At 43.2% G+C, this 20,796-nt stretch overlaps 1 protein-coding gene and 1 long non-coding RNA gene across 2 annotated transcripts in view; one reads left to right on the top strand and one right to left on the bottom strand.

Annotated features, from left to right (window-relative positions):
- LOC146855397 (uncharacterized) overlaps positions 1 to 12,535 on the bottom strand; it is a 137,801-nt gene extending 125,266 nt beyond the window's left edge. The window contains exons 1-2 of the long non-coding RNA XR_014981316.1: positions 12,410 to 12,535; positions 11,219 to 11,305 (exon numbers count right to left, since the gene is read on the bottom strand). This is a non-coding gene — a long non-coding RNA (uncharacterized LOC146855397). The remainder of the gene's footprint in view (positions 1 to 11,218; positions 11,306 to 12,409) is intronic.
- PPP1R3A (protein phosphatase 1 regulatory subunit 3A) overlaps positions 1 to 20,796 on the top strand; it is a 431,144-nt gene that overhangs the window by 120,245 nt on the left and 290,103 nt on the right. The gene's annotated exons all lie outside the window — the stretch shown is intronic.

Below are 20,796 nucleotides of genomic sequence, written 5' to 3' on the forward strand. Positions count from 1 at the left end.
TGTCATGAGTGATGTCACTGACCATGTCATGAGTGATGTAATATGTGACGTCATCAGCAGTGCATTGCGGGCGCGCAAGTTATAGTTAGCTGAACTAACTATAACGGGGGAATTTCAATGGTTTTGTACAAGTGAAAAGTCCAGCTAACTATAACACCCCTGAAACCTATGGTTTTTTCAGTGAATTTATATATTTTTATATATATATATATATATATATATATATATATATATATATATATGTTTAGCATACTCCTACTTCACAATCCCTAACCTAGATATATAGGGCGTAGGTATGTGTTCTGCCAGGAATCCCCTTTGGATGATCCTACTCATTACCTGAAGGGAAAGAATGTAGGGCCCCGTCGTGGTCATAACTTGTGAATCCCTCGCAGAGTGATCATCTAACAGCTGGGCTGAGGTTCAGCATGTATCAACCTCGGAAGGGACATCAAGTGCTCCTCTGCCTAAACCAGGAAAAGCTTGTTTATTTATAACAGAAAGCATCCGTACCTTGGGCCGTGATTCTAGTCGGGCTGCCATTTTTATGTACTATAGATAGCTATGTCACTGCATGGATGAAAACAACCAATAACATTTGCACAATGTATATGTAAACCTTGTATGTGAAGTTCAAGGTATCATGATAGTGTTCTTGCGAAGTTGATTTTGTAAGCAAGTATAATTTTATGGAAACTAATCTGCACTGTCACTGTCGCAAATATGTGTCAAACGTCATTGTGTGAGAGTGAAGGAGAAACCCGTGGGTATGTAAAATGGCTGTGTTTCCCTATAGGCCTAACCGTGACACATGACAGTAGGAGTGCCCTCAACACAGTCTAATACAATCAAAAATGTTGCTAAAACACACACTCACAAAAGTTTCCAGGTGTGTGAGGTATTTTCCGTGTGGTGCACGTCAAAAAGTTATCGTTTGGAGTGTATAAATCAAATTAAATTGAAATAGCGAAGTTGTTAGCTGTTTACAAAAAGAGAGCTGAATTTTTGGCTTGCTCTGACAAGGGAGTTCCCACGTCTTGTAGCTCCTACTCGAAGCACACTGTCTCCGACTCTGAATTTGTGTGTACTTGGTGTGTGAGACGTAAAAGAATGGCGGCGATGGGGTGTACTGCATGATTGTTTCATTTTTAGTTGCAGGCCAGGTTGACAGGGGATGTCCCACAAACAATCCTATGCTAAATGTAGAGTGATATAAAAATCACATTTTGAGCAAGAGGAAGCCAATTGAGCCATGGTAATGGTGGTCATATATGCTTAAATTGTATCACTTTATCAGTGTCATTCTGCACTGGTATTAATAAAGTGATTGCTCAGGAATTCCAAATTAAGCTCAATGTCACCGCCAAGGTCTAATTGGATGTCTCGATGTGCTGGGATAGGTTCAGGTAAGGCATTGACGTTGATTCACCAATATTTTAGGGAAGTAGCATCCTACATCTTTTGACCGCTATGACTTCACAGGAAGTGACATCATAGGATCTGATGTTTTCTCAGTTAACAATGTCTTATGCCCATTGACCCTGATGATGATATTAATTACATCACTAAAGTTATCCAGTCTGGAAGAATTGCAAGATTAATAAAATGCCTGCAGGCTTACTCAAGCAGATATGTCTGTTTTAATAACCAGTACAATTTTAATTAGCATACTGACATGAATGTCAGTGGTATACTCATTACCTACCCTGAGCAGCTATTCAATGACAAAATCCTGAGGTACATACACAGGCTATAGGTACTTCAGAACTCTGAGCTGCACTCATGCTTTGATAGTTTTATTTGAATCATATCATACAATATATTTTTCTTTCACCATTTCTTCCTCTCACAGCAGTGCCTCCGAGACTCTCTCTAATCTTCACAGCGGTAATTTCTATCTCTTTTCTTCTCGTTCTTCCTCTCCCTATCACCCCTTCCTCTGTCATACTCATCTCTACCTTCCCAGTGTTTGTCTTTCACACACCCTGTTCTCTCCTCTTAATAGTACCTCTATGATCCAGTTATACCCAACTCTTTTAGTTTCCCATTTACTTTAAAATCAACATCTCTTGTTCTCACAACTATGTCCCATGTCCCTCCAACTGCCACCATTCATTCTCTCACACACATTATGTACGCCTTTCCAAATACACCAACTTTGTTTTACATTTTCTCCCCTCTGAATCTGACATCCTTACTATTCCCTCTATATTCTTTGGGGTTCTTTGTACTTTGTCCTAGCTCATTTGCTACCTTTCTGTTTCCCAACTAGCGCACTTCTTCCAACTGTGTCAATGTCATTCTTTTACCATTATCACTACCTGTTTGTCACTCACCTATATCTCTCCCAGTTTCTCTCCATACTCCATGTCATTTTTATGTCTTATCTGTTTCCATTTCACTTGCAGAAATCGAATTGTCTCATCTCAAGCACATTCAGTTTTGATTTCATATTCGCCACTATATTTCGCTACTAATTATCCTTTTCTCTTTAGTTTCAATGTTCACTGCCAATTATCCTTGTCTCGTTGGTTTCGATGTGCACTCAAGTTCAAATGCTTTCATTCTCAAACCAGGACTGCAGTCGATTTTTCCTTTTTTACCACACTCATATCCTCTTACCTTTGTTTCCTTTTTACCTCACCGATACCTCAAACATTCTGTCACAGTCATCTTCCAGATTCCATCTTCCTCTATCACTATGCTATTGCTATTGCTCTATTGCAATAGTGCCACTGTTAATTCCACCATTGTGAGATTATGTCTCAGCTCATTGAAGTTCCTGTATCTTTTCTCTGTACCCTCCCTGTTTGTTGCACGCTTCACACCCATCCGTCCTCACTTTGTGTCTCCCAGTTCAGGTTTAACATGAGCAGGAGTTTTGCAAACTTTCACAGAAAACATCTGGGCAGCAGTTATGTAAGTCTCTTTCACAAAACAGTTACAGCATTGTAGAGGAGCAACAGGGCAGTATTACCTAACTAAACAGATACTGCATGGGCAGTAAGGTCTCCTTCATATAAATGCTACAGCATGAGTATTATTGGCGAGTGTATACTTACTAACAAATACAGTACAGGAAGCAAACAAGCATGCATTTTTCCCTCACTGATGTGCAAGCCTCACCACATAAACCAGTAAAGGCCTCAAAACAGCTGTGCAGATGCGGGCAAGTAGCGCAGATTCTGGGTTTGCACATATCAGAATTAAGGAAAATGAACCATTTTGCTGTTGTTCTTCGCTCCACTCTCTCTGGATTTGTTCTTCAATTCCTGTCTTCGGGGAAGACAGAAGCCTTGCTCTGCACATGTGAGTTAAAGCAGTTGAGACAGTGAAAAGTGAAACAAACTCTACTGGTTGAGTACCCTCCTGCAGTATAACGTTTTAGTTCATTATGGTGTCCATAGCAGGTACTTGAGAATGTATGGAAAGTAAACATATTATGAGGTTTGGTACACACTTTAATGGTATAATGTTTCTTGGTTTGTGTGCAGCAGAAGAAGATAAGCAGGGCTTTGAGTCCCATTTTGCTTCTGTTCCTGGCACTACCATTGTCATCTTGGATGGCAAGGGTCATAAAAGCAGTGTCAGGTGTAGCAAGGGACAATCCATGGGTCGCAGCTGCAACCCCTGGCAACTCCTAAATGATGTCCATGAGATAAGGGAAAACCCATTTAAGATATTTTAAATGGAGTAAAGCATTATTTACTGCAGTACACTTGGCCCTCATGATGAGCTGGTCTCTACGAATCTATGATTCCAGCTAGTTTTAGCATATCCAAATCCTGCAAGTATTATTTTTTCCCCCAGGAATGAGGAACAATGACTTGGGCTCAGAGATACAGAATCTTTTACATGTCAAGTGCGTAGTGAAGACGCTACACTAAGAGTGACTAAAACTCTTTATTGAGTGGCCAGGCACAGAAACGGCTGTCAGCTGCTCTACTCAACTAACCGCCAACTGAATCCCCACAGAGTTAGCGGTGACAGTCACGAGGAGAGCAGCATTATGACTTAAACAACATTCTAAACAAAGTCAGAGACGCTAACACGTACATGCCCAACACTAAACACCTCCGCCTTTATACATTTTTTTTTTATAAAACCAAACAAATACCATAAAAGAACATAGAACAATAAGTACATATATAGCCTCATAGAAAAAAAATAGCAAAGCAAAATTTGTATACATAAATTAAACCTAATCACAAATATAATCCTTCAATGCAATAGATCGTTTGTAGACTCTTCTGACTCTTCTATACATCTTTGCACCATCCTCTCCAGTAACCTTCTTGTTATTACCATCAATACTTTTCCTAGTAAGTGCGTTCCTAGAGTAATCATTGCGACAATCCAAACTTCCACAGTACCCATCACTGTTTGTCCTAGATTCTGTATCAAACTCTTTCTAATTTGCATTGCAAACTTCACTCTGACCACCAATGGCCACTCTTTTTAGGTTCCGACACTTACCATTTTCCAACCTCACAGCACTTTTCCTCAACTCTTTAATGCGTTGAGGCTTGAAAAATGTACTCTCTTTTTTTTAAACAAAGCCAGGTTTTTTGATTCTTAACCATTGTCCTACCTTTAGATTAGTTTGGTTTGTATTATGCTTAGCATCATAATAATTTTTATATTCATCGTGTTTGAGCATGAGATTATTTTTAACCTCTAATGAAGACCAATTTACATCACCGAGACATTTTAGTCATCCAGGATTCCATTTAGATTTGGGCTTCCTATCCCTCAAGAGTTCAAAAGGAGAATATTTAGTGGCTTCAACTTCAGTTACTCTGTATGACCATATCGTTTTAAAAACTTGAATTTCCCAGTGAACGTTATTTCTGCAAGCCAATTGTCTAACACCCTTAAAACTTGTAGCTTTCTACCTTACCATTTCCACTGGGATTTTACAAAGTGGTTGTACTATGTTAAATTTCACATTTGTTCAAAAACTGCACCATAACATTGGAAGTGAACTGCACCCCATTATCACTAATAATGGTAGTGAGACAACCTTCACTTAAAAATATTTTATCAAAGAAACCTATAACAGTGTTGGTATCAAGTTTTTTGATGATCTTCACAAAAGGCCATTTTGAAAAAACATCCATGAGAGATATAATGTACTTCCCTGAACTTCCTGTAGGTCCCATAATGTCAACAGCAATGAACTCCCTGGGAGATTTTGGACAAGCAAAATCAGTCATAGGGGGCTTTAGTGTTTTGAGAGTGTTGACTGCAGGCATGCATAACCCACAGTCTTGCAAAACTCTCTCCATGACACTGTCTATACCTGCCATCAGTAAATGCTTTTCACATTCAATTTGGTTTTCATGATTCCTAAATGTCCCTTGTGGCGCAAGGAAAGTATTTTCTCTTTTAGGGATTCAGGGGGAATCAATCTGTCTCCTCTAACAATATAACCATCACAGTAGATCAATTAATTCCTGACCTCCCAAAATGGCCTAGGGTTCTTTAACTCAACCTTTGGTGACCACCCTTTGCTTGTACATTCAACCACCATCTTAAGAGTAACATCATGTTCTTCCTTCCATTCTTCCTTGCTGATGGCATCCATACCGTAGATCCATAACGATGCCACTTGCACATCATCCATTAAATCTTCCTGGTTTTCCTTGATCTGGATAGGTAACCATGATAAAAAACTCAGCTACTGCATTCTTCTTTCCGATAAGATACTCTATCTTGGAAACAATGTCTAGCAATCTCATAGGAATTCTGGTTAACCTAGATAACCATTTTTCATACCCATTTTCATCAAAACCTTAACCAAGGGTTTATGATCACATTTCATTTTCACTTCTCAGCCCCAAACAAATGAGCGGAAATGTTCAAGCGCCCATGCATGTACCAATGCTTCTCTTTCAATAACAGCTTATTTTTCTTTAGCTGTATATAGCGATCTTGAAGCATAGGCAATTATTCTTTCGTTTTCCACAGTATCCTGCTTGGATAAAACAGCCCCTAAACCAATGCTACTTACATCCGTGGTGATAATATTATACCCTAACGAATCAACAGCTTGCAAAGCAGGCGCTACCGCTATAGCATTTTGTATGTCCCACAAATTACTTCTCACACTCCTCTGACCAGTCAAAACTAGCTCTGGCCTTAAGTAATTGCCTGATGTGGAACTACCATGAAGAATTGTTTTGACAAATTTGGAAAAGAATGCAACAAGTCTTAGAAAAGATGTAGAATCCTCTTTGCATTTAGGACTTGGAGCCTCAGTGATGGGTTTGAATAGTTTACTCTTTAGTTGGATGCTTGCCCCACTGATTTCGTGACCTAAATCTGTCACTTTACTGCAGCAAACTTGCACATGGCATATTTAACCATCAAACCATATTCATTTAGTAATGACAGGACTTAATTGAGTTTACCATTATATTCATTGCCATCCTTACCCATCACAAGGATATTATCTTGAAAGACCAATACTTGGACTAGCTTCTCAAAGATATTATTCATTAAACGCTGAAAGACAGCTGCCACAGAGGCCAAGCCAAAAGGCATTCTAGTGAACTGGAAACATCCCACGTAATGAAGGCTGTAAATCTCTTACTCTCTTCATATAAAGGGATTTGATGGTACACTTGGGATAAATCAATAGTGGAAAATAACTCCGTACCCCTGGATTTAGTTAGCATCTTGCTAAGATTTGGCAATGGGAATTGGTTTACCCAAAATGTTTATGTTAAGGTGGCGAAGATCAATACATAACCTCATCTTACCATTGGCTTTCCTTGCTACTACCAATGGACCAATCTACTCAGATGATTCTACAGGTTCTTTTAGACCCTCCTTAACTAATCTATTCATTTTGTTTTCCACCTCATCCCTAATTGATAATGATACATTCCTGAGTTTGTGAATTTTGCGAGAAGCATCTTGTTTTAACACAATCTTGGATCCCAATTTTTGCTAGAAATTTGTCAATCCAAATTGACTCATTTACAATGGTGAATGGTGAGCCTGAATCCACGGCAACGGGAATCTTAACTCCTCCCATAGTCATTGAGCACAATGGTTTACTTGCACTTTTACCATTTGTAAAATTTAAAACTACTCTGTCTCTTATATTCATTACCTCATCATTCTCATCATCAGATATCATTGGTCATTAAAAAAAAAAGAGATATCATTGGCCAAATGATGTCTACTGTCGCACCTGAAACATTTACATTTCTGAATGTTCCTTCTAGACTTAAAAACTTTTGGTTTATTGATTTTCACTCTAGCAACAGTTTCCTGCTGTGCAACCAATTAATTATCCTTCTTGAGTGCTTTCTCGCATCTGCCTGACAATTTGGCTTTTCTAACGACCACCATCACATCCTTCAATGGATTGTCCCCATTATTCTACAGTCTACCTTGAATGAACGGATCACCAGCATGCATAACAACTTGATCCCTCACTAGTGCCTCTTGTAAAACTCTAAAATGACAATCCAAAGCAAGTTTTTTAAGTGCTGTAACATATTCATCAATGGATCCATTCTTCTCCTGATTCCTGTGAAAAAGCTTGTAGTGTGTAATGGCTATGCATACTTTAGGTGACAAATAGGTGTCAAGCTGCCTAAGCACTTCCAGAAAGACATTTTCATCCCGAGTGCCGTCTTCTTTATTCAGTTGCTTATAAAACCTTAGACCTTCAGGGCCCAACGAATGAAGCAACACACTTTGTTTTCTTTCAGCGAAGGGGAGAGGCTTCAGCTCGTCGGATCAAATGGTGGAATCCGCAGAGAGAAATCCAGGGAAGGCGGAGATCAAATAAGATAAGAACCTCAAAGCGTGGAGTCCTCCTGCCTGGTCGCTGGAATGTCGCCACAAAAGTGCAGTGAAGACACTACACTTAGAGTGATTAAAACTCTTTATTGAGCGACCAGGCACGAAACAGCTGTTAGCTGCTCTCCTCAAATTCCAACTGAATCCTTACAGAGTTAGCGGTGATACGAGGAGAGCAGCATTATGTCCTAGACGACATTCTAAACAACGTCAAAGACACTATCATCATTATGTACATACCCAACAATACACAGTGTTTCACGGTTCTAGAAAATAAATCTTGACAATGTCAGTGGAAGGGCCATGGATGAGAAGTGGATTCTGTTTAGATCTAGGCAGTCTTCTGTGTTTCCTGTGAGGGGCATTCTCTACTCCGTTTGCACTGCTACAGGGGAATCGTACGGGGCCTGGCTGGGCTGCTGTTCTCCCACAGAGGCAACATGGCATATCAAGTGTCTCAGGACACATATTGTTGGTTCTAGAGTTTGCAAACCAATATTTCTCGGCATGGGTACAATTGCAATTCTGACTTGCATAATTTCACCAAAAGTTATCACTTGAGGCTAAATACTCCAGTTCTTAAAGTTGCCATTGATTTTCAAATAAAAGATGGTTGTCATTGAGGATGCCCAAATTTCCAATGAAATTTCTATAGACAGTAGCCATTGGTCAGATTTCAAAAGGCAACTGGCTATTGAGGTAAGAAAAATCTTAGTCTTCGTTGGTTTCATTTTTAGATAGCTGGGAAGGCTAAACTAATTGGCATTTGCAGACCAGGAGCAGGCAGTGTGTGTTGCTGAGCATGTCCACCCTTCCAGGCACAGGTACAGAGTGTGGCTAATGCTCTCAACTTGGTATCTTTGTCCCCCGGTGATAAGGTCCCTGGGACAATTTCTCCCTCTTGCGCCAGCCATTGGAGACACAACCCCTCCCTAATAAATATGAAAATACATGCATTGCTGATCTTTGTTTTTCCCATTTTGTTACTCGAGGGGGTAGACTTAACATGCTTGTTCTCCTGCACCATAGAGCTGATTTTCATGGACGTTTGATAATTTTGCTCCTGGTGGTCAGCTCTAGTCACCAGTAGCAACTTTCCCTGGTCTCCTCACCTCTAAAGGTCTCTTTTTTGGGAAGCTAGATTTTCTGTCAACCCTGAGCAAGACCTGTACCCTTCCTGGCTTGTGCCATTCCCCTCCTGTTTGTGATGGCTTCTTTCACATTCTCTCCACAGCAAGCAGCCAGCAAAACACTCTTGCTGCCACACTCCCCACACTCCAGATCTCCCTTGCTTCCAGAAGGTCACCTGTGTGTCAACAAAGTCATTGGCCAGCCCACATAAGCTCCAGGGGAACCATCCAGGATCCAAGCAGGGCCATTCCCCTAACAGTTCCTTAGGGGGCATAAGAGGGCTAAAGCTACTGGCCCTAAGGAGACCCATCCTCATCCTGGGGGTCAGCTGAAGTCAAAGTTCCAAAGTCCATCCTTCAATAAATTTCTCCTTCCAGCTGTGCATTCTTATGCCGTCATCATTTTCAAGGTTCAGTGCCTTCTCATCTATCTCTCCATTGTGCACTGGGTTTTTAGGCTGGGTGGAAAGTTGTAAAATGTGGGCAACCATGGTAAATACAAGGATGTCACATTATCACTCCATCCCAGTCGTAATCCTCCTCCACAGCATTTTGGGATAATCCAATATGGAGTCTTCAAGTAGTCTGTGGAAGAGCTCATCTGAGAGCTGCAGCTGCACCTCAGGATGACAGAGTTGCCCGAACTCTTCCCACCAAAATTTCAAAGGTGAACCCCTCTTTTGTTTGCTCCAGAGTTCTGTCCATTTTATTTTGTTCCAATGGGCCAATTGTGATAAGCTAACAGATGCAGATTTCAGATGTCCTCCCCACTGCTTCTTTTCTGAGGAACCGGGTCATGCATTGGTAATTGCTGCACTGTGTGGGGAGGACTTTGATCCCTCTGCTGGGAATATGGATAATTAACCTACCCTAGTAGGAAAGGACATCGCCCTGTAATCTGATTCTGAGCAAAGCAAGGGAAATATGAAAAATCTTTAATTTAAGTGGCATATTAAGTGTAGATTTGGTGTTAGGGACTGTATGTCTACACTTGGAGGGCATTATTACCCTTAGGTTGAATGCTTGGTTGAACCTGTAGGACTAAGTGAAGCAAACCTGTACTTTAGTGCAGATTTCCCCAATAATGTTTAATACTGTATCAGCACCACACCCCTTCATTAAACATTACAGACCTACACTATGAATACCCACTCATAGTATATGGCCTACCTCGGGTCAGTATCAAGACCTAAAGTTTCCCTTCTGTGTCAGCTTACCAGTGTACAGATAACAGGCTGCATAACATGGTAGACTGACATGCACATCACTCACATGTGCTCATGTGTTCATGTGTAACCAGCCCAGTGCCTCTAAAGCTAGCTGTGAAGCAGTGGCGTCATCTTAAAAGGTGGACACTGGTAGCTAGCATTGTCTGTCCAATTACCCTCAATTTACAGTGAGTGGGGCTCAGGTGGTGAAACTCATTCATGGTAAAAGTCCAAAAAACTGGTAGTCAAATGTAACCCTGGAGAACTAAATGAGCAGAACCCATTTGCTACAGAAGATCAATACTGGCAGAGTAAGATCATTTTTCATTGATGTTTACAAGACATTGTCAAAGCATGGCCCTTAGTGGAGAGATTGTTTTCATCATGGTCATGCATTTATTGTCTGAATGTTTTAATCCTGTGATATATTTAATTACCAGCCATATTGTAATCAAGTACTGCCACTCTACACGGGCAGGCAGTTTGCATGCAACCAGCAGAATTTACAACAAATTAAGCATTGCAGATAAGGGCAGCTGGCTCCGCATCCAAATGGTGGTTAGGTCACAGTGTTGATGAAGAACCTGAAACTTTTCTATGAAATGTCATAACTTGTTACAGGGTTTGCAAATCAGAATTTGGACCCTGGAATGGGTTAAAGCATGTGGAATAGGAATTTATTTCTATTTCAGGACACAATATTAATTTAGGGCATCTGGTAGGAGAGGGAGAGCAGAGTATAAGACAAAGGTGATTTGTTTTTGATACAGAACCTGCTAAACTCTGATTCCAAGGACAACAGGGTTTAGTACTGACAAGGACCTCACCCTGACCCAGGCTGAAGATGAGACTACGTCAGTGAGTCATCAGATTGCTGGACAAAATAGGGCTGGGCCTGACGAGGGTCACATCTGATGAATTAGTGATGAATAGTGGCTGCAGGGCTCAGCCCTCTGCCAGTTTTACTCAGTAATCTCTGGGAAGAAAGTGATTTGCTGCCAGTCTCAAATGTTAAATCAACAACATGCTTAACATTCTATAATGTATACATGCATATCTTACCTCATATCTGTCTTCTCCTCAGTGGCCATTATTCTTCAAGCACTCAGCCAGCCATGGCCCATGACTTTGTCTTGGTCAATGAGACACCTGTAGAGATTTAAAAAAATCACCAACCAAGAAAATGATTGACAAGGTAGAGTGTGGGGGGATTTTAAGGCACAGAGGAAACCAGGTGAAAACTGCTGTAGGTAGCACTCATTGAATTTGAATGGAAGCATGATGACAATCTCTTGAAAATTTAGTATCAAAACAGACATGCAGATGCTGAGGAGGAGCTGGCATAGGCTGAGAAAGCAGAAGGTGAGGTGTAGATATATTTAGCGATAGGGAGAGAGTGACAATAAGAACAGTGTTAGACGCATGGAGGGAATTTATGTGAACGAAAGGAAGGATCTTATATTATAAAAAGAATAATGCAATGTTATGGGATAGTAAGATGTGATGGTGTGTTGATGTAATTTTTATGTTTGGTTGGATGTTATGGTATTTTATTGCAGTGTGCTATATTATAGTATTTAAAGTTGTGCTATGTTATTTCATATAATGTTGTACTATACTATGTGGTGGTAGGATACATTTTGTTATATGTGGTATGGTATGTCCATTATGGTGTTGTGGATTAGAATGCTGTGATGTTTTATGTGATGAGATTGAATGATGAATACTTATGTCATGGTGAGGTATGGTTTGTTACGCTTTAAAGAAGTGGGAATGATGTGCTGTGGTACTTTAACTGTGTTGCTTTACTGTTGAGATATGTTATGTTACGTGATGTTGTTCTTTGCTATGTTATGGGGTCGTACGCTGTAATTATTATGTTGTGGTTTAGTATGTATGTAATAGTGTAGTGAGGTGTGGGCTGTATGATGTGGTATGTTATAGAATACGGAAAAAGTTAATTGTAAATTATGTCATAAAGTGGCACAGTATGTTATTGTAAGTTGTTCTATGAATGCTGTGCTGTGGTATGTTATGGTGTGGGTGAAAATTAATGCTGTGTTTTATCTGCGGTGTAGTATGATAGGTTAAATTGTGTTATGCTGTTTTATAACAAGGGATGGTAAGTTGTGCTGTGATATGTTTATTGGTAAAGGGTCACCAACATGCAGGGATGCAGGACGTATGTATCCTTAATGTACGTTTAGTGACATTTAACTCTGAGGATTGAAGGCAGGAATTTATGTTACTGACCTTAGGGACCAGTATTATGTGACTGGTTAATGCACCTCTGCATCATTGTACAGGACCAATTTACAGGAAAGCAGTAAATGGATGTCTGCCAAGCATCAGTGGAAATTAATTCTGGCATTTCAGCACCTATAGTAATAAAGGTGACAAAAGAAAATGTACTAAATGGCAGAATCTCCTAGGCTCCACCGTTGTGGCTGTCATATACCTATAATGATACCAATAAAATGATGCCAACATTTCTAGGGGTGGGCATAACTGGCATAATTCGCTCCAGCATAATTACTTGTAATTACCACAAAAGTACTCATGTTTATGCGTAATTGCATGAGAAGCATGATCAAGCAATTAGCACTACTTTATTAGTGAAAAATGAACCCTTGCATCTAAGTTACGCAAAATTATGCATTTTTTCTTTAAGAAAATAGCACTAAATGCTACAGGACACGAACAGCAGTAGCCATCAGCCTCTCAGTCTCTCTTAGTTTGTTGTTCCTGTGCTCCTGCAGGATGATTTTTGTCCCAAATTACTCTTAATTATTCAAGATGGAGTAATTGCATAATTTGAATATTTTCCCAGCACAGGATTAATGCGTAATTACTGAAATTACTGAAATTACTCCGCTGTAATTTACATTTCTCCCAGGCCTAAACATTTCCTCCCACCCAATGTTAACCAGTCAGTCTTCATATTTGCCAGTCATATTGTTGTGAAGGACAGCCATGCAGACTCACAAAGATCTTGGAGAAAATATTTTTCAAGTGTCGCTTAGATGCTAGTAAAAAAACTAGTAAGATGTTAGGAATATTTGAAATGTCTGTATTGACCATCCTTCAGGTTTTGCATTTCCACTAAAGAAGGCAATTGAAAAAACCATGTTAAAGAATTTATCTCCATATCTGGAGGACCTTTAATGATAATGGCTGATATTTTGACTTCTGGTGGGTGTTATTTGAAAGATAGACATACATCAATAGGGAAAGATTTTGAACACAGAGGCATTTTGATACTTCTCAAACTAACATTCAATTGCCAATGCTCTCTGTTTTGGCCAAACCATACATAGTGGCAATTGCAGGTGGTTTCACCGCCTTGGTTGAGTTAGATCTGTCAGTGGATGCTGTTGACACTGTAAATGAAATTGATCACTATTGAAAAGTTGTCATGCATAGTGTAAGTAGGTTTATTACAATGCTTAAACATATCCAATATAATCGACAATTATGAACAGTGCACCGTGTGAATCATACAAAGATCTTCTTGCATTATACCTGACCACTCTATGATCATATTGACTTGCATGAGCTGCACATGCAAAACTCATGCACTACTGCCAATTAAAGATGGTGGAAGATGTAGATGATACTAGAAAATGTAACTGTTGGACTAACACTCAGAGCAGTCACATGATGTTAAAAGTACACAATACCTCAGAGGTCTTTGTAGGTCTTAGTCTTCCGAACACCAGTGGCAGATCATTGGAGGGGTGTGTAGAATTCTGCAGCCATCTAAGGATATAACTTTGGTGGTTCTTCTAGTAGGTGCGAAATATATTAGGAGCGTAACATTGATCTTTTTTCTAGAGAAAGACAGCTTGCAATGGGATATGGAGTAGAAGCCTCAGAAAGTAAAACTTGAGCAATAGTACCTAGCATAGCACATGTTGTCGTTTCTAGGGGCATGTTAATATTGTCTTATGATGCATGATGGAAGCTGTCTACATGAGATGTTGCTCCTGGTTCAAAGTGAATTGTCATAAATTATCACCAGAGGAGAAACAATAGTGACCCAGGAACAGAACAGTTACAGGAGATTATAGCAGAGGTCTAATAGATTATGGGGAAATAAGGACACAGTAATTTCATTCCTAAACTTGATAGATCCATCTTGTGGCTGGTCATCATGTAACTTTCTAAGAGTATGAACATTCTCTTTGAGATGTTGTCTTATTTGTATTTGGTATTTGCATCTGTGTGGACGTCACTGGCTAGTTAGCGGTGTAAGAGAATGAAGAATTCTAACTCGGTAGACCAGACATTCAATAACATTCAACACAGTTATACACAAATTGTGATAAGGCAAAAGCTGCTAGGTGCTGGGAACAAAGAGTAAACCACAAGGACTATGCAACAAAGGTATGAGAATAACAGCATCATGACTAGAAAAATTCTGTTACAAAACGTGCTTGCCACCCAATAGGTGATTGGGAGATAGGTCCCAGAAAGAAGAGTTACACGGCAGGCCCATTAAAATCTAGGGTGATAAGACATTTCCCTGAAAATATTTACTGCTTCATTAATACAGTATAATATAAGCATGGTGTGGTAAGCTTACTCCTATGATTGAGGAACAATTCTGAATTTCACAAATGACTCGGAAGCTACAACTGTTGCAACTTTCTTGAGGAACTCACATGAGAAAGTACTTATGAAATTGAAAATGTGGCACATATTTATTGCCAAATGAGTAAACACAATGCATCAGTGAATTTCTACTGAATTACATTTTTTTTCTGCGTGGGGTACATGTTTGCACTCAGGGGACCCAGGCACTACTAATTACTGGGATATTCCATCCTCCTTCTGACCCAGAAATTGCATTTTCTACAGTCCCAGTCACAAATTCACCAACTCACAAAAGATTTGTGGATATCCAAAACGTGTGAGGTTGCAAAAAACGTGATTATTAACTTGGTGCACAGAAGTGACAGAACTCTCACAATGCTATGCAATCTGAAGACTATTGAATAAAAGCAGGTTTCAGGGAGGAGTCCTGGACTTACCCTTGGGAGCTATGGCTGAAATTAACAGGCTTCCCTCTGAGAACATTTGTTTAAAGTATTTTAGCAGCTTCGAAACAACACTATAGACAGGAATTAGACCTAAAAATATCCTCAAACTAGTTTGATAATAAGAATTAAGATGAAATTATTTAAATACCACAAAAATTACAAAAATGTAACTAAACTGGCACAATGCCTAAAGGGATCAGTAAATGAGTCATTATATAGAAAAATGCAAAGAGCGTGCATGGAAAACAATAGTGTGCTCAATATTCAACGGTATGTTAAGAAGCTCTGCGTTTCAAAGTGGTCTCTAGAAGACATCTGTGCGTTCATCTTTAGCACAGAAACAAGGTGATGCATCTCATAAAATGATCTTATAACGTTTAGGGGAATATTCACTAGGACTGATCGCTGAGTTAACGGCACTTTATCACAGCCAAAGTTGGATAAACTTATCGCCCCAATCACAAGCTGGTGTTAACAGCCCACAGCACCAGTTTACCCGCGATAGCAGCCGCAAAAAACATCACCACAGATGACCCCCGCAACTATCGCTATTGAGATGCAGAGTAGGCGTTCCCGTGACAAAAGCTGCGACAACACCACTCCACAATATTCACAACGACCAGCCAGATCGGCGATAAGAACTCAAAACAGGTGATAAGGCGCGTTAGCTGCAGGAAAATAACACCTGCTCTGACCTGGTGCAAAGTGGGACCACAGCCTGCAGCACAAAAGGGAGCACAGCCCACAGCCACACCTGAAGAACAACAGATGCACCCGGGCAACTGAACATGCAGCCCAGAGGGCCTAAAGGGCAACAACACCCGCCGCCACCACCCCCAGGACCCGCCCTCCCCGGCACCCCCCGACCAAAGACATGCCACATCAGCTACACCTAAACATGTACAAAATAATCCGCTTGATGTCGCACAATCCCAACTGGTAACATGCATGTGTCGTCACAAAAATGAGCATCACACATTCATTTTCGAAGCCACAAATGAAACTTTATTAAAATGAACAATGATATAAACATGGCGGCTCCCCTCGGGACTATCCTTAGGTCACAGCCTGCAAGACAAAAATCATAATGGAAGGTGTGTCCTGCTCACATCAAATGACAGAGAGAGAGCGAAGGAGAGAGAGAGGAAGAGAGGGAGAGAGAGATAAGAAGAGAGAGGAGAGAGAGAAGAAGAAGAGAGAGAGAGAGAGAGAGAGAGAGAAGAAGAGAGGGGGAGAGAGAGAGAGAGAGAAGAAGAGAGGGGGAGGGAGAGAGAGAGAGAGAAGAAGAGAGGGGAAAAGAGAGAAGAAGAGAGGGGGAGAGCGAGAGAGAGTGCCCCCCTGCGCACCCAGGCCACACTGCTCACCTCCTGCCACCGGTGTGTCTCCAACCACTTGCCGGTATGTATAGCAGTACACCCGGTCACACATCTGACACAGAGCCGTCATCTGAAACAGAGTCCAGATACATGATTGGCACAGTACACACAATTTCACAAGACAACAATGCCTGCCCGCCCGTGCACACCCAGGCCAAGGCACCCAAGCCCCTCCCGGCGCCCATCGGAGCATGCCTGCCCATGCACACCCAGGCAGAGGCACACCAGCCCTTCCCGCCGCCCATCAGAGCATGCCCACCCATGCACACCCAGGCAGAAGCACCCCAGCCCCTCCCGCCACCCATCGTAGCATGCCCGCCCATGCACACCCAGGCCTCACTGCTCAAACTCTGCCACCGGCGTGCAGATGGGAGGTCCCACCACATGCCGCTGCAAGCCACAAGCCCGGGGTCCATGGACATGGCACCCTTCACACCATGCAGCCCCGCTCCGCAGGCCACCAGGTCTCACGTTTGGTGCTGGGTCTTGATTACTCCATGGCATAGGACATACCAGTGCACCCGGCATCATCGCAGGCGGCACACCCGCTCAGCCCAATGGGTGCCACTAACTCTGGGATCCCGGAAGCAACACCATGTGGCGGTAGGCCCGCACTGCCCACTGGCTCTGGCCTACACTGCGGTCCAGCAGGGCAAACAAAAACCTGAGCTGTCCGGACCGCTGGGATGGGGCATCATTGCAGGTTGCACACCTACTTACCAGCTTAAGATGCCACTAACTCAGTGCACCCAAAGTCACTGTCCCATGGCGGGGTGCCTGTGCCAGCCGCAATGATCTGGGTACCACTAACACTGTGCAACCCCAGTCAGCGCCATGTGGTGGTAGGCCTGTGATGTCCGCAAGGCCTCGGGTGCCATTAACCCTGTGTGCAACAACTCATGGGCCCTTTATGATTGAGAACCGTGGAGCGTCCGTCATCCAGTCACCACCGGCAGAGGGGAATATGACATTGTCGGCCCCCTATGTTGGTGGAGTCACATGGCCTGTGATGCCTGTGCCCGATGGGTGTGGTGTGCGTGCAGACCTACCCTCAGGGAGTGGCATGCTGACAACTAGACCAGTGACCTGCACACCACCAGCAAGTTCACCTGCAACGGGTAGCAATGAGGGCCCCCCTCCGAGCGTAAGCGGAATGGTCTGAACTGCCGTACGCCGGACCAGCGCAGGGCTTGCAACAATGACTCGTGGGCTCTGGGCATGGTTCAGTCCATGTCCGGACATGGAAGTGACTGATGCTTGTGTCCCTGTTGTAGTGTTCAAGAGACCCGGTACACAATATGCAGTGTAGCACCCTCTGACTGGTATCCCACAGGATGAGCATCGTTGACACAAGGGAAATCACTGTTCCTACATTCATCCACACATTCATACATGAATGATGAAAGGCATGACCCAGCAGTGCATCACTGGATGTTTATTGCACATCCAGTGCAGTTCTGCAGTTGGAGCAGTACTGGGCAATGCCGAACACACTACACAATATGGGCCCGTGGCGGGCCAGCCAGAGTCCATCCGGGGATGACAAGTACTACGGAAGAGGAAGGGTACAGTCCGCAGTCCGGCTGCCGTGTCATTGGTCATCAAACAGGATATGGCAGTCCATGTCGCTGTCCAAGATCAGTGCATTGGAGTGAATCGGGGGTCAGTGGAAGGTCATGAGGCCATGTGCAGCACCAAGCAGAAACAGGCCAGGTGCCAGAAATTAATGCTAGTGCCTCCCGATCACAAACCCATCCATGTCCTCGTCCCCTGATGTGTGCTCTGCCCCACCTGTGGGTGTTGCAGTACCAGCTGAGGCACTGTGTGCCACTGACACATCAGATGCAGGAGTGGATACGTCTGCTGCACTGTGAGGCAATGGCACACCAGGGGGTGGAGATGTGAATGGTGTGGGGGCAGCAGCATTCATCTGCACCACGCCTTGTCACAGCAATGCCATGATGATGATCTGCAAGGCATGGTAGATCCCAGCTACATTTCACTGATGTGCAGCGGTGGCTGCCATCCTTTCCTCTTCCATCCGCACCATGTTCTCCATGAGCCTCCGCATGTGTGCCAGCTCACGGCTGGTATCGCTGGTGCCCCTCTGAGCAGACAGGTATTCTTTTCTCCGCATCAGGACTCCAGCGATGTCAGTTAGGGCCCATTGGAGACCATGGAGCGGGCCTAGACACCCATGGATGGCATCCAGTTTGGTAGCCATGAGGTCGAACCCCACCCGCACCTTCTCAGCGGTCTCCCTCTGGGCCTCCAGCACACGGCATTGGAAGGCCGTGTGTTGTTCCTGGGGGTTTTAGGAGACTGCTGGGGCCGTGGGTGCCTCCTGCTGGGTGGTTTGGGTGGTAGGTGGGGTCTCCTCGATGCAGCTGGTCAGCCCTGATCCTGGAGGTGAGTCGCGGATGATGTCAATGATGTCTAGGAGGGCTTGTGCATCGATGCTGGGGTTGTCCTCCTCGTCATCAGTGAAGAGTGGCTGGGACTGCTCTGCAGGGGGTGTTGTCGGTGGCCCTGCAATGTGAAGGGGAGATGGTGTATTGCAATGTGTCCACATGTATGTAGCCGCATGGTACATGTTGACATTCAGACAGCATGGCATTGTACATTGTAAGAGTTTATAGATCTGGGCGATGACCCAGAGTCATTGAGGGTGTGCACTGTGCTCTGCTTGATTGTGCATGTGTGCCATCGTGGCCATATCTACCAGTCCCCCCAGTACCTGGTGTTCACTCACCCTGTTGCGGTTGTGTTGTGTCCTGTCGAGCAGTGTCCGGTCCCCCGACTCCGGGCACAGTATCCACACTGATGAATGTCGACACCAGCTCCTCCATGTTATCCAGCACAAGCTGTGGCGCTGGGCCCCCACCTCCAGTCTCCATTGCTGCCTTCTGGTTGGCTGCGAGTTTCTCATTGGTCTTCCGCTTGATGTCATTCCATCGCCTCTTGACCTCGTCCATTGTCCTCTTGTGCTCTCCGACGGCATTCACCTCGTCCACGATGTCCCACCATATTCCAGTTTTTGTGCCCAATGACACATTGGAGGTGATGAACAGTTGTTGATGGTGTTCCATCACCTCCGTGACTATGATCCTGCTCGCCTGTGGACTGAACTTTGCCTTCCTCTTCTTCTTGTCCTTGCCCTTCCCTGTCCCCGAGGTCCCGGGCTTGTCGTCCGGGGTGCTTGTGGGGTTGCGTTCGTCCTCTGCACCTGCTCCGGCTACCTCCATGGTGCATGGGTGTGGTCAGTTTGTGTTTGGGTGTTTTTATTCTACTTTTATGGTGGTTTTTCCCACCTGCCAGGTGTGTGTTGCAGGCCTGGCGCTGCTTATCGCTGATTTCCTAATCACGCTTTGGCCCATCACAGGATTTTTTGTGTTGTGGTTTGTGTTTTTATCTCCATCGAAGTTGTTGTATCACGGACATTGTCCGGGGTTTATGCAGACTATCGCATGGTACTGCCTTGTTGTGAATTCCACGTTGACACAGGGTTATTTTCCCGCGATGGGCTGCGATGTTGAGAGTTGCGTTAAGCTACTCTTGCGGTAGTTATCACACGTTCTTGTGAATATACACCTTAGTTTTCCGGTAAATATCTTCGGACAAGAAAAATAAAATCTGATTGGCTGACATCAGCAAATGTCTATGCCTAAAGTCTCTTGATATTGAGTGCTTGATCCCAACTTAACCTTTAGGCTAAGTTCCAACACAGCCTAGAGGTATTGTCACCAGTGTTGCAGCTGGTGCAGTGACACTGGGTCCCAAAGGAGAGGGGATAGGCACAGCCTACCCTGCGCCAGCTGTAGTTAATTAAGGTGCTGCCTGCTTGCATATTTTGTTTTGTTAAAGTCTACCTGGGGCGTCGCCTATATTTATTTTTGGAGGGATGTTGGGGACGTTTTTGGCATTACAGAAAGCAAAACGGGACCCTCGTTATGAGCTGAACTCTTTTGTAAGTGAACGAATGATGCCATTCAATTACAAAGATGTTCACCTTAGGCAGAAAGAGAGCCGAGAAGAAGCACTGCCAGCACACACAACAACTTTTGTGAGACTACTTTTTTTGTGAGTCCCAATTTTACACTCCCACACCAGCCCTGCCAATTGGCACACATTTAGGGTTAGAATAACACATATCATGATATTTTCTGCTATATCGCAAAGTGAAATTCAGTCACACATATCACTTTTGCTCAGTAAACGACAT

Source organism: Triturus cristatus, chromosome 4_1 (genome assembly GCF_964204655.1).
Source record: "Triturus cristatus chromosome 4_1, aTriCri1.1, whole genome shotgun sequence".
NCBI classification, from domain to species: domain Eukaryota; kingdom Metazoa; phylum Chordata; class Amphibia; order Caudata; family Salamandridae; genus Triturus; species Triturus cristatus.